The sequence below is a fragment of the Typopeltis vanoorti genome, chromosome 23 (assembly GCF_054136105.1).
Source record: "Typopeltis vanoorti isolate ZY-2024b chromosome 23, IOZ_Tvanoo_1.0, whole genome shotgun sequence".
In the NCBI taxonomy this organism is placed as follows: domain Eukaryota; kingdom Metazoa; phylum Arthropoda; class Arachnida; order Uropygi; family Thelyphonidae; genus Typopeltis; species Typopeltis vanoorti.
In genome coordinates this window covers 39,178,037-39,202,540 of record NC_143571.1, presented here as the reverse complement: position 1 = coordinate 39,202,540, position 24,504 = coordinate 39,178,037, and the positions used below count along the sequence as shown (strand labels likewise).

The 24,504-nt window shown below is 37.3% G+C and overlaps 1 protein-coding gene across 2 annotated transcripts in view; it reads left to right on the top strand.

The window, feature by feature from the left end:
• The window catches only part of Vps16A (vacuolar protein sorting 16), a 432,364-nt gene that overhangs the window by 152,062 nt on the left and 255,798 nt on the right, over positions 1–24,504 (top strand). The gene's annotated exons all lie outside the window — the stretch shown is intronic.

The window sequence follows — 24,504 nt, the reverse complement described above, 5'->3', positions numbered from 1 at the left end:
AGTAAATTGAGTATGAGGAGATATATGGAGAATGGTGAGTGGGGACAAATCATAGCTGAGAGGTGGCATAGGTATTCCTGATTCTAGACCTAAAAGTCTGTTCACAAATGCCAGGAACATCAGAAACAAGGAAGACCAAATTGTTGCACTGTGTATTATGATTATTACACCCTCCATGGAAGCAGAAGACTCATAGTGAGAAGTTCATTCAACTGACAACATATTTATCATACTGAATCTTAAAATTAACACTTAAAATTAACTTTACCACATTTTTACACAACTTTCAGGAATAGCCTCTGGTTCTTCCTCCTTTCTGAATTAATCCAATAAAATCTCCTCATTAACTTGAGCATCTCTATCATATCATCTCATTTTCTCTTATCTGCCAAACTCTGCAATCACATTTCTTTAACTTCTATCCATAGTCACATTTCATAGTCCTGATTTTGTCTTAGTAGCTTATTTCTGACCCTTTCCATTGTTTCCACATCACAGTGAAAACTGGATGACTAAATCTGAGCACAGTAGTCCAAGCATGGTCTGAACTTTATACTATGTCTCAACCACTTCCTTATCCCTGCATATTAGTGTACTTCTTATCATAGCAGCAAAACAGTGTTTTGAAACATTTGCACTATGCCCTCTAAATTTTAGCTTGCTATCAGCCATTACTCCCAGATCTCAAATCTCATCTGCTTACTGCATTATAGGTCTATCAATATGTACACAGCCTTATATCTCTGCAATCCAAAATGCAACCCTTGCACTTAATAAAACCATAAAACGACTCATTTGTCAAACCTAAAGATCTTTTCAAATCCTCTCGAAGGGAATTAACATCAGCTGTACTCCTTATAATTTTCAGAAAATAAAAAATAACTGAAGAACCCCAGTCCATCCATATGAAATATATTTACAAGTTAAATAACAGGGCCCAAGAAAAGACCCTGGAGTTCACCACTGGTTATCCTACTTTTTTTTGAGACACTGCTCTACTCCCTCATACACAACTTTCCATCTAACAATATACTATCTATTCCCATCCTCTGCATCTTGTACACCAACTTATCATGAGATAATCTATCACAAAGCCCAAAAATATTTCTGCATGCAAATCTCTTTTATCCTACATGACAGTTACCTCATAAAATGCAAGTAAATTGCTAAAATAAGACATATTCTTTACAAATCCATGCTTATTTCATAAAGAAGCCTATGTCCATCAATCTGATCCTGTAATCCTCTAACCAATCTCTCCAAGATTACAGACCAGTCAGTACAACTGCAGTTATACTGACTGGTCTGTAATTGGAAACTTCTGTGGAGTGGTACTCTTTTGCCTTTCATACCACTCCTTAGGAACTTTATTCACTACAAGATTTTCATTTAAATAAATAGATCAAGGGCAAAGGTAACTGTTTCGCACATTCTTTTAAAATGTGTGGTGTTATGTATACTATGTGTTTTGTATACTAATGCCAGGAGTATTAGGAACAAGAAGGAAGAATTTTTGGCCTTAATTGGCTCTTCCTGGCCACAGGTTATTGGCATTAGTGAAACATGGCTGACAGAAGATGATATAGTTAATGGGATAGAATGTGTAGGTTATAGTGTGTTTAGTAGGGACAGAGAGAATAAAATTGGGGGAGGGGTGTTATTGATGATAGCTGATGAACTTGTTGTTTTAAGGATACTTGCGACATAAGACTGAATGATATAATCACGTAATCAATAAATAAATAAATAAATAAATATCTTTCTTGTGATTACGTGATTATATCATTCAGCTGATGAACTGCAACCAAGGAGAATTGAAGTTGTATCACAGGATAGTGAAAAGAGCTCATTTGAGGCTATTTGGTATGAGATTGAGACTGGCAGAACAAAATATACAATTGGGTGCTGCTATAGACCAGGTGATGGAATAGATGGTGGAGATAGTATGCATAAACAAATAGAAGAAATGAGTGGAAGGAGGGTTAATTATTATGGGTGATTTCAACTATGGTAACATTGATTGGAAGGAGGAGAGGACACATGTGAGGAAGGAAATGGATTTTATTCAATTATTAAGGGATAACTATCTGAGACAGCATGTAATTGAAAATACTAGGGGTGTGAGAGTACTTGACCTGGTAATAGCATCTGAGAATTTGACTGTAATGAATATGACCATGTTGCCACCTATTGGTGAGAGTGATCATAAGGTCTTGACCTGGGAAGTGGCTAAAGGTGTGGAATTTTTGATTAAGACAGGGTATATGTGGAATTACCGTGCTGGCAAGTATGACAAGCTTAGAAGATTGCTTGGATCAGTGCCATGGCATGTAAAACTGCAAGCGCTGGATGTTGATAGAGCATGGGAAGTGGTCAAGGAGCATTTACAGGAGGTTATGGCTGATTGTATACCTAGGGTCAGAATAGTAAAACAAATAAGGGTTAAATGGATGAATAACACCATTAAGCTTGAGCTGCAAAAAAAAGAAACAACTGTGGAGGGAATTTAAAGAAAGAGGTGACCAGCAGGCACATGAATGGTATAAAGTGCAGACCAGAAGGGTAACAAGTGTGGTAAAAAAAAGCAAAAGTTGATTATGAAAGGAAACTAGCTATGCAAGCTAAAGAGAATCCCAAACAGTTCTTTCAGTATGCTGCAAGCAAAAAAAAAAAAACTGTATACGGCAAAATGATTTTAAGGAATGACGATGGTAAGGAGGTCACTGAATCAGTCGATATAGTGGAGTTACTGAGCGAGCACTTGGCAAAAGTATATCATTCAGGTGGTGACATTGAAAAAATGAAGGAACCATTAGTTTATATGGGAATTGTGATGAATGAAGTAGAGGTGAATAGTCTATTACAGAACCTTAATGTGAATACATCTGTGGGATTGGATGGTATACCGGCACGGGTCTTGCGTGAAGCAGCTAAAGAATTATCAGTGCCCTTGACCATGTTGTTTAATCTGAGTCTTGGGTCTGGTTTAGTCCCGAAGGTGTGTAAATAGAGGAAAATAGTTCCACTGCATAAAGGAGGATCCAAGACTATGGTTGCAAATTACTGACCGATCAGCATATCAGGAGTCATTGTCAAGGTCTTGGAGAAAGTAGTCAAGGGAAAAATACAGGAATGGATTGATGAAAATGAGATGCTGTACGGGGGACAGCATGGCTTTGTGAAGGGTAGATCATGCCTCAGTAACTTGCTCAAGTTTTATAACACAGTGATGGCTGAGCTGGATAAGGGAAATGGGTTTACAGTGATACTGCTGGACCTGGCTAAGGCTTTTGACAGGATACCACATGGAATTCTAATCCGTAAACTACAACATATGGGAATGGATATAGGATTGGTGAGATGGATAAGTGGGTGGTTGAAGGAGAGATATCAAAGAGTAGTTTATTCAGGAGTAGAGTCCAAAAGACGGCCTGTGACTAGTGGTGTGCCGCAGGGTTCTGTTCTTGGACCACTGTTGTTTAATATGTTCATTAACGATATAGGGAAGGATCTAAGAGGAACAGTTTATTTGTTTGCTGATGATGCTAAGTTGGGTAGGGCAATAGTGAATGCAGAAGATGTCAAAATCTTGCAAGACGACTTGGATAGATTGGCGTTCTGGGATAAGGAGACTGGATGTCAATTTAATGTGACAAAATGTAAGGTTATGCATTTTGGGGTGAAAAGATTAGCAGTATACCACATTGGTGGAACTGTACTCCAGCAGATTGATGAGGCCAGGGACTTGGGCGTGTTGGTGGATAGGGAGATGAAGTTTAGGTGGGGCACATTGCAAAAGTAGCTAAATCAGCTCATCAACTCACTTGGTTATTGAAGAATACCTTGACAAGCAGAGACAAGCAAGTTATTGTACCTCTGTACCGAGCCTTGAGAAGACCTCATCTCGACTACTGTGCCCAGATTTGGTCACCTAGGTTTCTTCTTGATGGGGAGGAGGTGGAGAGGATCCAGAGGCGAGTGACCAAGATGATAGCAGGTCTATGGAATGAACCTTATGAGAACAGGTTGAAGATTTGTGGGTTGCAGAAATTGGTTGATAGGCAGAAAAGGGGAGATATGATTGAGACATTCAAATTGCTGAAGGGGTTTCTTTAAGATAAATTCAGAGGATATTTTTGAGATCAGGACTGGTGGTGGGAGAACTAGGGGGGACATCTATGGAAGCTGGGCAAGGGTGTTAGAGCTGGGTTCTTTACTTTTAGAGTGGTAAATGAGTGGAATAAGCTGCTAGAGTCTGTTGTGGGTGCTATGACAGTGAATGAGTTCAAGGCAAGATATGATAGATACTGTGAGAATGTCGTATAGTTGTGTGGACATGATGTTTAGGACCTCCCTCAGTGAGCCTAAGGACTCCCTGGAGCCGCCTGTAATAATAATAGTAATAACAGTTATATCCTCCATTCCCACAGCCTTATTAACATCTATCTGATAACATACACTGATGAAATGCTCATGCAATAATTCTGCTATATCCTTTGCAGTGGTCACTCTGCTCCCATGACTATTCGCCAATGTCAAACTGCTATAATTATTCTTTCTCTTACTTACCATATAGGTAAGTAGATAGGAAATTAGTAATGATGTAAATTTTTCATGTAGTACTATCATATCCTGTACATCCCTTGAGGCTAAATGGCAGGAATTTGACGATGATGACTTACCATATAACAGAAGAATCTCATTATATTATCATTGCCCTGATTAGCAATCTTCTCTCATACTGCACCTTTTCTTTCTTCACCATGCTCATCATCTTCCTAGCCTGCACTTGATACTCCTCGTGTATTTGATTTTCATTAACTGTCTTGTACCTCCTCCATAATATTTTCTTTTCCAACACAGCTTGCTTGATTTCACTGTTTGCAATTCATTTCTATTCTATTTATTTGCTTAATTAATGTACACTGTCAACATTTTTCTGCACAGCTCGTCTACCCAATGTATTGATGTTAATTGACTGCAGAACTTCCCAAAATTACCTGCCTTATAATTCCACACTTTTTTTGGCAATAACCATTTCTAGTTTAACCATTTCCCAAACAAACCTCACTATCACTCTCACCAACTGGTGGTAGTGTTAATACCTCATTAACATCCACATCATGTGAAAATATCAACAAATCCAACGTTCTTAAACCTCTAGTTGCATCTGTCCAATGGTACTTAAGATATTTATCCCTCAGAAATTCAACAAATTCATTTTCTTTGTTCCCATACAATATCTCCTCCTCATCATATTCCTGACATGTACATTCAAGGGGTGTACAGGATATGATAGTACTACATCAAAAACTTACATCACCACTAACTTCCTATCTACAATTTTCCTCCAAATCAATTTGCTACCTGTCAAGACTCCAACATTATCAGATATTATATTTCTGTCTTCTAAGGCACTTTTTACTGTATCAATCCACCTATATCCTGGTCTTCCTTTGGGTCTTTTTCCTGCCAACCTGACAGAGAATACTTGTTTTGCTAATCTTTTCTCTCGCTACTTCAGCTACTCCCATTCTGTTTAAGTGACCATACCTTCTGAGATTAGATCTGCTAACACATTCCTGGATGTCTTATCTCCTTCCCTATCTATATTCCTGTAATTAGTCTCCTATTAGACTCACCTTCTTTTTATATGCCCAATCTATTTGCTTAACATTTACAGTCATTATTTTCTACATTCCCTGGTCTATAAAACATCCTATTAGATATACTAATCTGTTAATTTCAGCTTTGCACAACATATTTTCAAATTTTTCACATGTACTATCATTTTCAACTTTCCCTCTTTGTGGATACAATTCCTTTGCAATCATTAACAGTATTCCTCCCCTCCCATCCTCTTTTCAGCTTCCTATCATTACTGAAAAGAAAAGGGAGGGCGGCTTAAGGGTTAAGGCAGGATATCTGGGATTGGTCCTCTACGTGTCCTTTTGTGGAAGGCAGAGAACCAACCAGGACTTCTGACCTGATGCCTAATCCTCACATTGTGTGTGCACCCTGTTGGTATCTACCTCATTACTGAATGAACGAGGATAGGCTGGCATTCTGGGATTTAGCCAACCAAATTGTATTCTTATTGGTTTAATTTTATGCTTGCTGGGGCATCGTCCAGTTAAACAAGGCCTATGTTGTTTTTGTCAGGGAACCAGGGTATAGTGAAAAGTCAGCTACTGGAACAGGGATTCATAGGTGGTGCCTGTGAATAAGTAACGTTAAATTTATGCTGCTGCATTTTTATCGTAATCGCAAGTGTTTTTTTGTGCAAAATAAGCAGTAAACGGAAAAGTAACAGAAGGTACTAAGCAGCTGATTCTTCAGCACAACTTGTAAGTACCCATAGTCCATTAAATCAGCTATTTTTTACAACTAAAAAACAGCCACGTGAAGCTCTATGCCTATCGTGCGAAGTAAAGATGGCGGCAACAAAGGCCAATAACGGAAGATTACCTCGAGTCCCGTCAGCATAGCGTCGCCGATCACCAACAAACCGAATGACATTACGAAGTGCCGCAGCTGTGAAACCGAAATCAAAGAAAGGAAAAAAGGTATGTTGTGCAATTTCTGTTGCAACTGGCTACATATTTCCTGTGCAAAAATAAATGAATCGGCACACAAGCTGATCATTTTTACCGATCTTAACCAGCCCTACTTCTGTACGATGTGCCTCCCTTCCGTAAAACAGATACTAAACCTAGGCAAAAGAATTGAAAACCTCGACCAACAGCTTAAAACTATGATCGATACTTTCTCCTCCAAAATCAGAAAGTTCGAAACTAAGCTTGAGATGATCAACGACCAGCGCCCATTCACAAGGTGCGCCCATGCCTGCTAACGAACTTCATGAACTAATCACATCAACGGTACACTAGTTGCTCGAGGTCGAAAATAGGAAACTCGATGCCGTTTTCCTGAACTTTCCGACGGAAAACGGTAAATCCTTAAAAGAAGATGTCAGCAAACTAGCAGGAGAATGCAATTTCGATCCCAGAGATATCATCAAATGCCATCGTATCAGACCCATAAACAAAAGAAAGGATGGAACGAACTTTCCACGTCTTGTGAAAGTGACCTGCGACTCACCAACAGACACATCCAAATTTATAACAGCGATTAACAACAAGCTAAAGGACACTTGTCCCCAGTCGTGCATAAATTTGCACACAGAGAACAAAGACGCCAACTCCGAAGACAACTAGAAGAAAAATGCCAAAATGGAGACAACAGTTGGATTATAGACTACAAACAAACCAAATTAAGGGTCAAAGCTGTATAACTGAGAGGAGACCTCCACATAGCCTTTAAAGGAATGCGGAGAACCGACCAGGGCTTCTGACCTAATGTCCAATCCTCACCTTCTCGTGGTGCACCCTGTTGGGTATCTACTTTGATACTGAACGAACGAGGATGGGCTGGCAATTTGGGATTTAGCCGACCAAATTGTATTCTTATTGGTTAAACCAAAATAAAAAATGATGGTACAACATGACAAAATTTCATGCCGGCTGGGGCGTCGCCCGGTTAAACAAGGCCCCCGTTGTTTTTGCCAGGGAACCAGGGCGAACAGCGAAAAGTCAGCTACTGGAACAAATCTGAAAACAAACCCCAACTCAACATCACCAGAGTTAAAGATCGGTACTATCAACGTAAGAAGCCTGAATGGCAAAGAAATGGAGCTAGCTGAGGAATTAGATAAGTACCAGATCGACATAATAGGGGTGACTGAAACAAAAAAGACCAAAACTGGTGAGATCTTTCTGAGCAATAAATACAAAATGTTATATTCAGGCAATAACAATCAAGGAAAAGAAGGAGTAGCCATAGTATTCAACACAAAATACGAGGCTAATCTTCTTGAATGGCAGTCAGTCTCAAGTAGAGTAATGTGGGCAAATATGAGAATGGGGAACTGGACAATGAGACTTATTTGTGCCTATGGTCCCACAGAAGGTTCTACTAAGGTAGAAGTGGAGGAATTTTTTGAGGCTTTAGAAAAAGAAACTGGCACAATGAAAAATGAAAAGTTGGTCCTTGTTGGGGATCTAAATAGCAGAGTAGGAAATGATTGTGAGACATACAAAAATATTTTGGGAAAATTTGGAGAAAAGAGCAAAGCTAATAATAATGGCAAATATCTGTTGGATTTCTGCTCAGGACATGGACTGGTTATTACTAACACCATGTTCCAACATAAAAATGTGCGCAAATTCACATGGAGAGAAGAGGCTAGGAATAAGAAAAGTCTCATTGACTATGTTATTGTTGATAGTGATGTTTTCTCCCTGGTGCAGGACACCAGAGTGTACAGAGGATTTGAAATTGGAAGTGATCACTATTTAGTCTTGAGCAGGATAAAATTGAATTTCATATTGAAAAGAATAACATGTAAGAAAGTTTTAAAGCGAATAAAAGTTGAGCAGCTCTCAGATGTAAACTGTAGACTAAAATACAGAAATATTATTGAAAAGAAAATGAAAGAGTTTGAGAACAGGAATCAAACCTTGGAGATTCAGTGGCAAACTCTAAAGGAAACATTGATTGATTCTGCCAGAGAGGCATGTGGTGAGGTTGTGTGCAAAGATAAAAAAATCAGAACTCCCTGGTGGACACAGGAAGTTAAAGAGGCAGTGAAGGAAAAGAAGAAAGCATATCAAAAGTTCCTGGCAAATAAGTCAGCTTTTACTCTTACAGAATACAGAGACAAATGTAAGAAAGCTAAACAGTGTGTAAAACTAGCTAAACAAAACTCATGGGAGGACTTTGGCAAGAATATAGAAAATAAATATCAAGAAGGTGGCAAAATATTCTGGAGGTTGTTGAAGAAGCTTAGGAATGGAGGAAAGAGTGCTGTAAAAGGAATTAGAGATGATAAAGGTGAAATGAAAACAGGAGAAAAAGATATCCTTGAAGTATGGAGTAATTACTTTGAAAAACTGCTAAATGAAACAAGCAGTGATGACAGCACAGTGATAAAAAACACTGACCAGGCATGCAGTCAGGAATACATATCCATACTTGAAGCAGAAAAAGCCATCAAAGGCTTGAAATGTGGAAAGGCAGCAGGAGTAGATGATATTCGACCAGAAATGCTGAAGTATGGTGGTATAAGAGTCTTACAGTGGCTGCACTGCATAGTTCAGAAAGCCTGGACAGAGGGACGAATTCCCGATGATTGGAGTAGAGCTCTCATAGTACCCATATATAAAAAGGGAAATAAAACTGAATGTGAGAATTACAGAGGTATTTCCCTACTGAGTGTTCCTGGCAAGATCTATGCAAGTATACTTGAGAAACGGTTGAGAAGAATTGTGGAAGAAAAGCTTGGTGAAGAACAAGCTGGATTCAGGCCAAATAGAGGCTGTCAGGATCAGATCTTCACTTTACGACAAATAGTCGAGAAAGCATGGGAATATAACAAAGATCTGTATTTAAGTTTTGTCGATTTGGAAAAGGCATATGACAAGGTGCCAAGAGAGAAGCTATTCAATACGCTGCAGTTATATGGTGTCAATGGGGCATTATATCAAGCAATACTTAGTCTTTATTTGAGTTGTGAGTCTGCAGTTAGAATTGAAGGAAGTACAGGAAGATGGTTTAATGTTAAATCTGGTGTGAGACAAGGATGTACGTTATCCCCTCTGTTATTCATTATCTATATGGATCACATTATGAAGGAATGTGGTATTAAACCTGATATCAAAATTGGAGATGTTAATGTCAGCTCTTTGCTTTATGCGGATGATGTTATACTTCTAAATAAATCCGCTACAAGTCTGCAAGATTCTCTGACTAAATTGAATAGCTGTTGTAATAGATATGGTATGAAGGTCAGCAATAAAAAGACAAAGACAATGAAAATAGGCAGAATCATTGAAAATGTCAACTGTGTTGTGAATGGAAAACCTGTGGAACAAGTAAAACATTTCAGCTACTTAGGCACAATTTTTACTGAAGATGGTAAACTAAATATAGAAATAGACAACAGAATCAGCAAAGCTGGTATCGTGGGAAGTCAATTGAATAAATTCATATGGAATAAGAAAGAAATTAGTCGGAACACTAAATTAGCTGTATACAAGACTGTGTTCAAACCAATTTTAACTTATGGATCTGAGAGCTGGGTCAGAAGTAAAACACTTGACCAAAGACTAGAGACCGCAGATATGAGAGTCCTGAGAAAGATTAGAGGCGTGAACAGATGGCATCAATGGCAATATCATATTAAAAATGAGGATATTAGGAAAGAACTTGACATTGTCAGCATCCAGGAATGCGTTAGCAGAGCTAATCTCAGATGGTATGGTCACTTAAATAGAATGGGAGAGGAAAGATTAGCAAAACAAGTGTTCTCTGCCAGGTTTGCAGCAAAACGACCCAGAGGAAGACCAAGATATAGGTGGATTGATACGGTACAAAGTGCCTTAGACGATAGAAATATAAGATCTGATAATGTTGGAGTCTTGACAAGTAACAGACTGATTTGGAGGAAAATTGTAGATAGGAAGTTAGTAATGATGTAATTTTTTCATGTAGTACTGTCATATCCTGTACACCCCTTGAGGGTACATGGCAGGAATTTGATGATGATGATGAACAAACCAAATTAGTACAAAACCAAGTGACGCCCCTAGTAGCTACCAAGGACACCAGTATGCAGGCACTGCATGGGAAACGTCCAAATAATCCTCTGATCTATTTTGCTAACTCTTGCAATATGTACTCTGAATTTCAAATCTCTATCCACCATCATCTTGTAAACTAATACCATCAATATGATACAAAGTGTGTAATCGTTTCATCCCAAAGTGCTACTTTGATATCCACATACCATATCCACATACCATATCCACATCACCTTTATGAACTATCATTTAACTTTATCATTGGCAAACAACTGAATATTCCCCCTTCAAATCTTCTGCTATATCATGTACAAATTAAAGAATAATGGTCGAAGTACAGAGCCCTGGGGCACTCAGGTGGTGTATGGTGGAATTGAATCAAGACAAATGTCTCCATCATTTGCCTTGATTCAATTCCACCATACACCACCCTCTAATGTCTGTCTATCAGACAGACTTAGAGGGTGGTGTATGGTGGCCCCTTAGAGGGTAGTGTAATTAATAGACTGACATCTAATGTCTGTCTATTAATTACAAACCAATTAATATCTCTGGAGTGGTGATTAAAGTATTGGAAAAGTTGGTTAAAAATAAAATTCAGAATGGGTGGATAGGAATATGATATTCCATAGGAGACAGTACACTTTGTAAAGGTAGATCCTGCCTCAGTAATTTATTCACATTTTATAAGAAGGTGACAGCAGAATCAGATAAAGGAAATGGCTACACCATGATACTGCTGGACTTTGAAAAGGCATTTGATAGAATACCACATGGAAAACTATTACATAAGTTGCAGCAATTGGGAATGGATATGAGGCTGGTCACCCCCTATCCATGTCACCAGCCTCATATCCATTCCCAATTGCTGCAACTTATGTAATAGTTTTCCATGTGGTATTCTATCAAATGCCTTTTCAAATTCCAGCAGTATCATGGTGTAGCCATTTCCTTTATCTGATTCTGCTGTCACCTTCTTATAAAATGTGAATAAATTACTGAGGCAGGATCTACCTTTTACAAAGTGTACTGTCTCTTATGGAGTATCATATTCCTATCCACCCATTCTGAATTTTATTTTTAACCAACTTTTCCAGTACTTTAATCACCACTCCAGAGATATTAATTGGTTTGTAATTTGCTACTTCTGTTTTGCAGTTATCTCTATATAATTTAACTATCTTAACCTCTTTCTACTCCCTTGTAACCTTGCCAGAGCTGAGACTTAGATTAAACAACTCCATCAGAGGCACCGCCAGATCACTTGCACATTCTTGTAGCACACGAGCTGACATACAGTCCAGACCCACTGCTGTGTTCACATTGATATTTTTAAATGTACTGAGTATCTCCAGTTCATCAAGCTCAATGCTCACATCAATCTCTGTTATCTCAGTAACTGCAAAGTCGCCACCTGGATGATGTACCTTTCCAAAGTGATCTCTTAGTAACTAAACTATTTCTTCTGCTTCTGTCACCATCAGCACTGAGTAAAGTTATCCTTCCATAATCATTCTTTCTCTTATTTGCTACATAGTGAAAAAACTCCACATCTTCTTCTGGACTCCCAGGTCTATAGCAGCAACCAACAATACATTTTGTTCTTTTGGCCTCTATCTCACACCAGACATTCTCAAATGAACCGTTTCTATCAGATCTACAATCTCTCATAACTTATATTTTTTGTTGTTGGTTAAAATCCTTCAGCTATCATTAATAATACCCTTGCGCCTGTCTTATTTCTCATATCTTCTCTGAAAATACAATATGCATTCCATTCCATCCTTGGAACTACGTCATTCTCTGACAATCAGGTCTCACTGATTGCCAATCATTTTTGGCCAATTCGAGCTGACCAATGCCAAAAACTCTTCTCGTTTATTTCTGATACTTCATGCATTTGTGTACCTGCATTTCAACATCTTCTTGGGTACACAGTTGCTTTTACATAGTATCATTACCTGCCCCTTCAGATTCAAAACCTGGGAAACTGCATTGAGCACTTCACAATTATTCCTGCACTCTTACTCATTTATCCCATGGGTGACTAGACACATTCTTGATTGCTCTCCCCACCACCCCATATCTCTAGTTTCCTTGGTTTTGCACTTCCAAACTCTCACTGAATCATTTTTCCAACCACCTAACTCTAAAATCATTTAAGTGCAGCCCATCAAGCATGTACAGATCCCTACATCCATCAAATTCACTCCATACATCTATAAACTGACAGCATTCCTCCTGCACAATCTCATTAGCAATCATGGCCTTTCTTCTCAATTCTGTCCTATCATACTGAAGCAGCAGACACAATCTTTACTTTTTTATTCTTCATTTTTGTTTCTTCTAACAACTCTTTCATATCTTCTCTCACTGCATATATCTCACCTTTCAAATAATTTCTGCCTGCCAAAACAATTAATTTGTTTCTTTCATCTGCAAACTTAAAGTCTCACTAACATTCTTAACATTCTTTGTCTTCCCACTTGAAAACGTGCTTTTGTCACCTTCTCATTAAGTATACATCTTATCATTGAATCCCCATACAGTACTCTCTCTTTTCTCCCAGTTTATCACACTTTGATGCTTTTCCCATTCACTGTTTCTTTCATTCTTCTTTTTCCTTCTGTACCCCACATCAGTCATTTCGCTATTGCTTGAGCTCACATTTTGTCCTGTGAAAGATCTGCATAAGCAAGCAATTTCTTTTGTGCTGGCATCTCATCATCTACATTACTTTCAATCACTTGCTTCCAACTTTCATTCAGATTTCAGATGTCATTTACTACTGCTTTTGCTACATTCTCCACAATCAATAACAATAAAAATTTTGCTACATTCTCCACAACATTTCCACAATAATGCCATCACTTCATTTTTTCACTCCTTACAATGACATTCATTTCATATACATCATCATCATCATCATCATCAAATTCCTGCTATGTACCCTCAAGGGGTGTACAGGATATGATAGTATTACATGAAAAAAATTACATCATTATTTATTTCCTATCTACAATTTTCCTACAAATCAGTCTGTTACTTGTCAAGACTCCAACATTATCAGATCTTATATTTCTATCGTCTCAGGCACTTTGTACCGTATCAATCCACCTATATCTTGGTCTTCCTCTGGGTCGTTTCCTGCCAACCTGGCAGAGAACACTTTTTGCTAATCTTTCCTCGCCCATTCTGTTTAAGTGACCATACCACCTGAGATTAGCTCTGCTAACACATTCCTGGATGCTGACAATGTCAAGTTCTTTCCTAATATCCTCGTTTTTAATATGATATTGCCGTTGATGCCATCTGTTCACGCCTATAATCTTTCTCAGGACTCTCATATCTGTGGTCTCTAGTCTTTGGTCAAGTGTTTTACTTCTGACCAGCTCTCAGATCCATAAGTTAAAACTGGTTTGAACGCTGTCTTGTATACAGCTAATTTAGTGTTCCTACTAATTTCTCTCTTATTCCATATGAATTTATTCAGTTGTCTTCCCACCATACCAGCTTTGCTGATTCTGTTGTCTATTTCTATATTTAATTTACCATCTTCAGTAAAAATCATGCCTAAGTAACTGAAATGTTTTACTTGTTCCACAGGTTCTCCATTCACAATACAGTTGACATTTTCAATGATTCTGCCTATTTTCATTGTCTTTGTCTTTTTATTGCTGACCTTCATACCATATCTATTACAACAGCTATTCAATTTACTCAGAGAATCTTGCAGACATGTAGCGGATTTATTTAGATGTATAACATCATCCGCATAAAGCAAAGAGCTGACATTAACATCTCCAATTTTGATATCATGTTTAATACCACTTCCCTTCATAATGTGATCCATATAGATAATGAATAACAGAGGGGATAATGTACATCCTTGTCTCACACCAGATTTAACATTAAACCATCTTCCTGTACTTTCTTCAGTTCTAACTGCTGACTTACAACTCAAATAAAGACTAAGTATTGCTTGATATAATGCCCCATTGACACCATATAACTGCAGCGTATTGAATAGCTTCTCTCTTGGCACCTTGTCATATGCCTTTTCCAAATCGACAAAACTTAAATACAGATCTTTGTTATATTCCCATGCTTTCTCGACTATTTGTCGTAAAGTGAAGATCTGATCCTGACAGCCTCTATTTGGCCTGAATCCAGCTTGTTCTTCACCAAGCTTTTCTTCCACAATTCTTCTCAACTGTTTCTCAAGTATACTTGCATAGATCTTGCCAGGAACACTCAGTAGGGAAATACCTCTGTAATTCTCACATGCAGTTTTATTTCCCTTTTTATATAGAGTACTATGAGAGCTCTACTCCAATCATCAGGAATTCTTCCCTCTGTCCAGGCTTTCTGAACTATGCAGTGAAGCCACTGTACGACTCTCACACCACCATACTTCAGCATTTCTGGTCGAATATCATCTACTCCTGCTGCCTTTCCACATTTCAAGCCTTTGATGGCTTTTTCTGCTTCAAGTATGGATATGTATTCCTGACTGCATGCCTGGTCAGTGTTTTTTACCACTATGCTGTCAGCATTGCTTGTTTCATTTAGTTTTTCAAAGTAATTACTCCATACTTCAAGGATATCTTTTTCTCCAGTTTTCATGTCACCTTTATCATCTCTAACTCCTTTTACAGCACACTTTCCTCCATTCCTAAGCTTCTTCAACAACCTCCAGAATATTTTGCCACCTTCTTGATATTTATTTTCTATATTCTTGCCAAAGTTCTCCATTAATTTTGTTTAGCTAGTTTTACACAGTGTTTAGCATTCTTGCATTTGTCTCTATATTCTCTAAGAGCACAAGCTGACTTATTTGACAGGAACTTTTGATATGCTTTTTCTTTTCCTTCACTGCCTCTTTAACTTCCTGTGTCCACCAAGGAGTTCTGATTTTTTTATCCTTACAGACAGCCTCACCACATGCCTCTCTGGCAGAATCACTCAATGTTTTCTTCAGAGTTTGCCACTGAATCTCCAAGGTTTGATTCCTGTTCTCAAACTCTTTCATTTTTTCTTTAATAATCTTTGTGTATTTTAGTCTACAGCTCACATCTGAGAGCTGCTCAACTTTTATTCGCTTTAAAACTTTCTTACAATTTATTCTTTTCAATATGAAATTCAATTTTATCTTGCTGAAGACTAGATAGTGATCACTTCCAATTTCAAATCCTCTGTACACTCTGGTGTCCTGCACCAGAGAAAGCATCACTATCAACAATAACATAGTCAATGAGACTTTTCTTATTCCTTGCCTCTTCTCTCCATGTGAATTTATGCACATTTTTATGTTGGAACATGGTGTTAGTAATAACCAGTCCATGTCCTGAGCAGAAATCCAACAGATATTTGCCATTATTATTAGCTTTGCTCTTTTCTCCAAATTTTCCCAAAATATTTTTGTATGTCTCACAATCATTTCCTACTCTGCTATTTAGATCCCCAACAAGGACCAACTTTTCATTTTTCATTGTGCCAGTTTCTTTTTCTAAAGCTTCAAAAAATTCCTCCACTTCTACCTTAGTAGAAGTGGAGGAATTTTCTGTGGTAGTAGAAGTGGAAGAACCTTCTGTGGGACCATAGGCACAAATAAGTCTCATTGTCCAGTTCCCCATTCTCATATTTGCCCACATTACTCTACTTGAGACTGACTTCCATTCAAGAAGATTAGCCTCGTATTTTGTGTTGAATACTATGGCTACTCCTTCTTTTCCTAGATTGTCATTGCCTGAATATAACATTTTGTATTTATTGCTCAGAAAGATCTCACCAGTTTTGGTCTTTTTTGTTTCAGTCACCCCTATTATGTCGATCTGGTACTTATCTAATTCCTCAGCTAGCTCCATTTCTTTGCCATTCAGGCTTCTTACGTTGATAGTACCGATCTTTAACTCTGGTGATGTTGAGTTGGGGTTTGTTTTCAGATTTGTTCCAGTAGCTGACTTTTCACTGTTCGCCCTGGTTCCCTGGCAAAAACAACGGGGGCCTTGTTTAACCGGGCGACGCCCCTGCCGGCATGAAATTTTGTCATGTTGTACCATAATTTTTTAATTTGGTTTAACCAATAAGAATACAATTTGGTTGGCTAAATCCCAAATTGCCAGCCTCTCCTCGTTCGTTCAGTATCCAAGTAGATATCCAACAGGGTGCACCATGAGAAGCTGAGGATTGGACATTAGGTTAGATTTCCCGGTCGGTTCTCTGCATTCCTTTAAAGGCTATGTGGAGGTCTCCTCTCAGTTATATCATTTCATTCATTTCATATACTCGCTTACAAAATATTTCCAATAAAATTGAAGACTGAACTCGATCCTCATGCCGAAGCTTTCTATTCTTCCTTATGTATGCATTTTCAGAAAGCAGTAGGATCACAAAACAAGTAGCAAGAACACAAAGAAAATTACAACAACAAACATGACTGAAGAACACTTGTATCCAGCATGAAAAAAAAAAAAATTACAATTATATGAAAAAAAGTTATATTATAAACCTAGTCACTCTCCTCTGAGCCCTCTCCACCAATCCCTCATCTCCAAGGAATCCAGGCGACTCGACTTAAGCACAGTAATCCAAATGTGGACATATCAATGCCTTATAAAGAGGAATAATAATCTCTTTATCTCTGGATGTTAGTGTGTTCTTCAATAACCAAGTAATCCTATGTGCTATCTTGGACACCTTAGCAATGTGTCCTCTGAACTTCAACTCCCTATCCACTAATACCCCCCAAGTCCCTAACCTCATCAATCTTTTGGAGTACTGTTTCATCAGTGTGGTACACAGCTGGTAATCTTTTAACCCCAAAATGCATAACTTTATACTTTTCCACATTGAACTGACATCCATTACCTTTTGCCCATTTTGCCATCTTATTTAAATCATCCTGCAAACTTTCAACATCAGCTTGATTCTTATTGCCCTTCCCAACTTTGCATCGTCAGCAAACAACTGAACATCTCCCTTCAAATCATTTCCTATATCATTTATGTACAAATTAAAGTTTAGTATCCATCCCCATTTGTTCTAATTTGTGCAACAGTATTCTATGGGGTATCCTGTTAAAAGCCTTTGCAAAATCGAGAAGTATCACTGAGTAGCCATTCCCCTTGTTCAACTCAGATGTCACTCTATTATAAAAAGTTAATAAATTGCTAAGGCAGGACCGACCTTTAACAAAACCATGTTGGCCCTTATAGAGTATCATATTCTGATCCACCCAATCCTGAATTCTGACCTTAACCAACTTTTCCAGTACTTTTACCACCACTAAATATTTGCAATATCTCTACCATTAAATTAAAAAAGAACCCAAAAACTTCTGCAGTCAGTGAACTTGGTCATATCCATTTATAAAAAGAAAGGGAACAGAAGTGATGAACATTAGTAGGCATTACTCAGCCTGAGGGGAGGGGTAATGTGATAGACAGCTAGTGTGATGTCAGCTTCCTGACTGAACTGACTCTGACATGCTAGCATGAATTGATACTGTTCTCTTAGAACTGTAAATTAAAGAAATATTGCACAGGTACAGTATTTCTTTAATTTTGATTGAAAATTAAAGAAATACTTGAAATTTGATTGAAAATTATGAAGTTTGTATGGATAACACCAAGTTATCACCACGTATGCTTAAAGAATGTGCACCACAGTTGGTTATACCCTTGACCTGATTATTTAATGAAAGTCTTGCAGTGGCTAAGGTTCCTAAGGAGTAGAAAGAGGGCAAAATAGTACCATTCCATAAGCATGGTTCTAAGACAGAAGTCTCCAACTAGAGGCCAGTCTGTATAACTGCAGTTGTGGTCAAGGTGTTGGAAAGATTGGTAAGGAATAGACTACAGAATTGGATTGATCCTCATGGCATTCTTTATGAAGGTCAGCATGGATTTGTTAAGGGTAGGTCCTGTTTCAGTAATTTACTTGCATTTTATGATAAGGTGACAAGTATGTTAGATAAAGGAGAATCATATACAGTGATATTCTTAGACTTTGCAAAAGCATTTGATAGTTTGATAGATAAGTTGATGTACAAGCTGCAGAGGATGGGAATAGACAGTATTGGTTAGATGGATCAGAGATTGGCTCTCTAAGTTGATGTACAAGCTGCAGAGGATGGGAATAGACAGTATTGGTTAGATGGATCAGAGATTGGCTCTCTGAACAATACCAGCAGGTTGTGTATGATGGACAGTGTCTCAAAAAAGAAGGGTGTCCAATGGCATGACCCAGGATTCTGTTCTTGGGGTCCCTGTTGTTTAACTTGTTTCTAAACGAAGAATACAAAAGAGTGGGGTTGTAGTTTTAATATCAGTGAGTGCAAGGTGTTGCATTTTGGAGTGCAGAAATATAAAACTGTGTATTATATCGATGGATGTGCCGTACTGCAGGAAGTGGATGAGATTAGAGATTTGGGAGGAGTGGTGTTGCTAGAGCTTTTGCTGCCCTTCTCAATACACACCAAAAATACTATAAAAAGTCAAAACGATGTATAGAGTAAGGTTCAAAATGTTGCCCCAGGGCGGACCGCCCTCCTTCCCCCCTTAGCTATGCCACAGTTTGGGAGTGATGGTTGATAGTAGACTGAAGTTTAGAGGACATATTGCTCAGGTTGTAAAGGTTGTACATCGAATGCTGCTATGATAAGAAGTACTCTAACATGCAAGGATAAGGAAGTGGTTGTGCCTCTGTATAAGGCACTGGTCAAACCACACTTGGACTGTTGTGCTGAGATCTGGTCACCTGGTTTTCAATTGGAAAGGATCCAGAGGCAAGTGACTAAGACAATATTGGGACTTTGGAATGCTGGCTATGGAGAGAGGTTGAGATGTGGATTGCAGAGTTTAGTGGATAGGAGGAAGAGAGGTGATATGATAGAGACGTTAGTGAGAGGATTTTATCAGATTAATCCAGAGGGGATTATAAAAAGAGTAGAAGGTGAGAGGGGAAGAACCAGAGGTCATTCCTGGATGTTGTACGTGTAGTGGTTCTAATGAAAGTTCTAAAAGGATAAAAAAGCAGTGGAATTTTTTGAGCAATTCGAAAAGAAGTAAAAGTAAGTTTATGCTGGAGATCACATATATTTAGACTTGAGTACTGACTGAAGTGTGGCGAAGAAGGGTGTGAGGAGTAGATTTTTTACATGGAGAATTGTAAGTGAATGGAAAGCATTACCAGAATGTGTTGCTAATGCAAGGAGTGTTAAGGACTTTAAGATTCATATGATAAATGTGATGTCACTTGAACGAACCTCCCACGATGAGTCTTTCGACTCCATGGAAGATGTAATAATATTAATAATAATAACACCTGATTTTATGCTTGAGAGACTATCTGTAAGGTGAAACATTCTAAATTTCTGAATTAGAAATGGAAAAAATTAAATCCAGAAATTTTACAGACTGCTCATATTTATTTCAGCATGAAAATTTCAGGTAAGCGACATTAATTTAAGCTATTGTAACCTGTCAGAATTTTGCATTATTCTAGATATTTAATTTTATAATTTCATACTCTTCTAGTTCTTTCTTATGTCTCCTGTTATTAGTTGCATTTGTGTTTTTTCGTATTATCAATTTGGACACTTTATATATTGTTCCTGATTGACTCATCATTTCCTTTGTTTTTTTTTCCCATGATTTTCTTTTGATCTGATTTATTTCTGTGATTTTCTTTCTTTCTTTTTTTTTTTAACACAATTTTCCTTTGCTATATTTCCTGCAAGTTTCTTTTGTTATATTTCCTGTGCTTTTTGTTCTATTTCTTATGATCCCGTCTGTATATGATTTCCAGAAGTTATCCCTTGTGTTCTGTAGTTAGTGTATGATTTCCTGCTATTTGTCTCCTGTTTGTAACATCATTTGCTGGAAAATTCATTTTGCTGTCATGAATGCTTTCACCTATTACTATTTGGAATAGTGAGCATTGGTTCCGTGGGACTTTGCCTGGGACTTTTCTGTAGTTCATTATAGTATCATTTTGCTTTTCTACTGTAGTAATAGCATTGCTGTAATCCATTTCAGATAGATGAGAGAACAGTTCCTATATTGTATTATCCTTGATGTATTTGTGACAAAATGAAATATTGGCATCGCAAACTTGAATTCAATCGAAGTACTGCAAGATGGGATGTCAGTACTCTGACATCCCATCAGAGTCCCATTACAGTACTCTGACATCCCATTAATATGAACTTCAGTCAGTACTCAAGTCTAAATATATGTGATCTCCAGCATAAACTTACTTTTACTTTGCTTTTCTAATTGCTCAAAAAATTCCACTGCTTTTTTTATCCTTTTAGAACTTTCATTAGAACCACTGCACTTACAAATAAATCTGATTATAAAATTTCTTGTGTTGAAATTTTGGATAAATTTCAACACAAGAAATGAAATTTTTGAAATTTTGAAACACAGAGTTGAAATTGTTTTCCTTTGTCTTCATTGTAGCAAAGACAAGTGAGACAATAGAGCACCTTGATTTTTTTCCTTCTTTTCCTAATTCCAGTACCTTAATAAACCATTTTTTACTTATTATTTAGAAGAATTTCACCTGTATTAGGTTCATTTACACTAATTACATCTATATGGTATTTCTGTTATTTGGATTTCATTAAATTTCAGAATTAGAAATCTCAGTCAGATACTCAGATTGATGTGTGGTTTCATTGTATATCACATCCCTGTATAAAGAAGTTTTCATTCACATTAAAAACAATCCATTCACATGACTGTTAAACATTTATGATCATGGAAATGAAATGCTAAATATACAATAAGCAACATGATTTTTCTATGAATTCACAACCAGTTTTTTGTTTATATACAAAAAATTTGAAGAAGCAATCCTATCTGGAAGTTATATATATTGATGATATATTTGTAATATTTAAACACAGTTAACAAGAAAGTGCTAAATAGATTTAGGTAGACTACAGGAAATCAGCCCATGATGGTTATTACTTTTACACTTAACTCTTTCTCCCACACTAGGAAAAAAGTTTTGTATCACTAAATGACAAATAGCTTTTGCATCATATGAGACAAAAACAAAAGGAAATATTACAGTGCTTACTGTGTTTGTGTGTGTGTCGGGGGTGGGGGAGACTCTTGCTATGGCACATGACATAATAATGAATTCACCTCTAAGAATTTCTATGGGCGCTGAACTGGCTGTTACTAAACCTTCACTTTCCACTAATTATGTATGAATACAACAGCTGCCGATCAACATCCTTATATTCGTTCAACTCCAGACTCGTCAAACCAACTTTTCATCCTCTGCTCTCTGGAACATTCTTTCCCATAATGTTTTCCACAATGATTATAATCCTTCAATAACAACAAAGTCCTTTCTTCTTTCTCTTCCCCTTGCTTATATGTGGCACTGCCGTGTCATAGATCTTGGGATCTTTTATGTGTGGGGATGACATAAAATAATGATAATAATAATAAAAACTTGCTTTAATAAATTGCCTGACTAATGTCCCATATGAGTAAACTACCCATAGTGAGAGTTGACGTATGAAGTATAAAGTCAAAGTATGTAAGTTGTTACACAACTTACATACTTTGACTTTATACTTCAATCTTCTGAGATTTTATTCTTATTTGTTTTGCTGCTTTATTACAAGAATTGAAACACCAAGGTGGCTCACATATCATTTCATAAATTAAGAAGTTCTTCAAGTCTCAAAATATATGGTTACATTCTAAAAATACTCAGATGAGTACAAAATTCATTATATGTGCAGCAAGCCTAACCCTAAGATAGATTGACCAAAAGCACCCCAGATAAACTCAAGAATAGTTGAATCAAAGATATCTTTATGACTTTTTCATAACTTTATAAAGAAAATGTCTACTGTTTACTTGCTGTCTTACTTTGTTTTTATGGTCCAAATAAGAACATTGGCATCTATATAAGATGCTTGGTTCCTTTATAGGTTCCAGTGTCTTTATTTGAACAGACTTTTTTGAATGGACCTATATGATCTCCAAGAATTTTAGAATATTAAGCTCATATCAAATTTCCTCATGAAATTTGATATAAGTTTCTGAGACTGAGACTTGAGGATTCAGCTCTTGATATAGCCATTTTTTAATGGTTATAAACAACCATGGAAGATAGAAGTCAGCCTATGGATCCAAGTTGAAATGCGAAAGACTTGAGGAGTAAGCTCGTGATGAACACTTCAAATTTATTATTATTATTGTATGGGCACTTCCACGGAGTCTGAAGACTCATCAGGGGAGACCCAAACTATCCACACAATCTATCATACCTCTCCTTGAACCCATTAACAGTCAAAGCACTGACAACTGACTCTGGCAACCCATTCCACTTATTCACCACTCTCCATGCAAAAAATCTAATCCTCACACCTCTACTAACCACACCCTTATTCAACTTCCAGGGATGACCTCTTGTTCTGGCTCTTCCAGCCAAGTGTTGAGACATTTCCCCTGCATCAATCCTACATAAAACCCTTTAACTAACTTAAATGTTTCTATCATATTCCCCTCTTTTTCTCCTATCAACCAACTTCTACAATCTACACACCCTCAATCTATCCTCATAGAGTACATTCCACAGGCCACTCACCATCATGGTCACTCACCTCTGAATCCTCTCCACCACTTCCTCATCCACAAGAAATTCAGGAGATCAGACCTGAGCACTGTAAGCCAGATATGGACATGTTGAAGGTGTTATAAAGACATATAACACTTCCTTATCTCTATTTGATAGCGTGTTCTTCAATAGCCAAGTAATCTTATGAGCTACTCTAGCAACATTAGTAGTATGTCCTCTAAACTTCATCTCTGTGTACCATCACCCCTAGCATACAAAATACTCAACTTCCAGGGATGATCTCACACCCTTACTAACCACACTTTTATTTAACTTCCAGGGATAACCTGTTGTTCTGATCCCTCCAGCCAGTTGAAACATTTCCCCTGCATCAACCCTGTAAAAACCCTTTAAGCAACTTAAATGTTTCTATCATATCCCCTCATTTTCTCCTATCAGCCAACTTCTGTAATCCACACACCGTCAATCTATCTTCATAGGGAGCATTCCACAGACCACTCACCATCTTGGTCACTCCCCTCTGAATTTTCTCCATCACTTCCTCATCACCCAGGAGATGAGACCTGAGAACATTAATCCAGGTGTGGACATATCAAGGCCTTATAAAGAGGAATAACAACTTCCTTATCTCTACTTGTTAATGTGTTCTTCAATAGCCAAGTAATCTTATGGCTACCTTAGCAACCATAGCAATATGTCTTCTAAACTTTAACTCTCTGTCTACCACAACACCTAAATCTCTAGCTTCATTTATTCATGGAGTACAGTGCCATCAGTGTGATACACAGCTTGTAATCTATTTATCCCAAAATGCATAACTTTACATTTCTCAACATTAAATTGATACCCATTAACTTTTGCCCATACTGAGAGCCTATTTAAATCTTCATCCAATTGCTCCACATTTCCTTGATTAACTGTCTCTACCTAATTTCACATAATCAGCAAACAATTGAATATATTCTTTCAGGTTATTTCCTATATCGTTTATGTGCAAATTAATTTAATCAATTTAAACCATAATTTCAAATCACGGTGTTCATTGTTTACTTTTACATTGTTCCCTTGTTTAATATAACTATTTTGTATACTGTAGTATTTTTTTTTACTGTACAATGCTTTTATTGCTTAATAAAAGTATATCAAGTGATATCAATGAAGTATCGATGAAACATAAATATATGCTTGCGACTTTTTTGTATGTTATAATCATTTCTTGAAACACTTATAAGCTTCAATATGTATGTAAGCA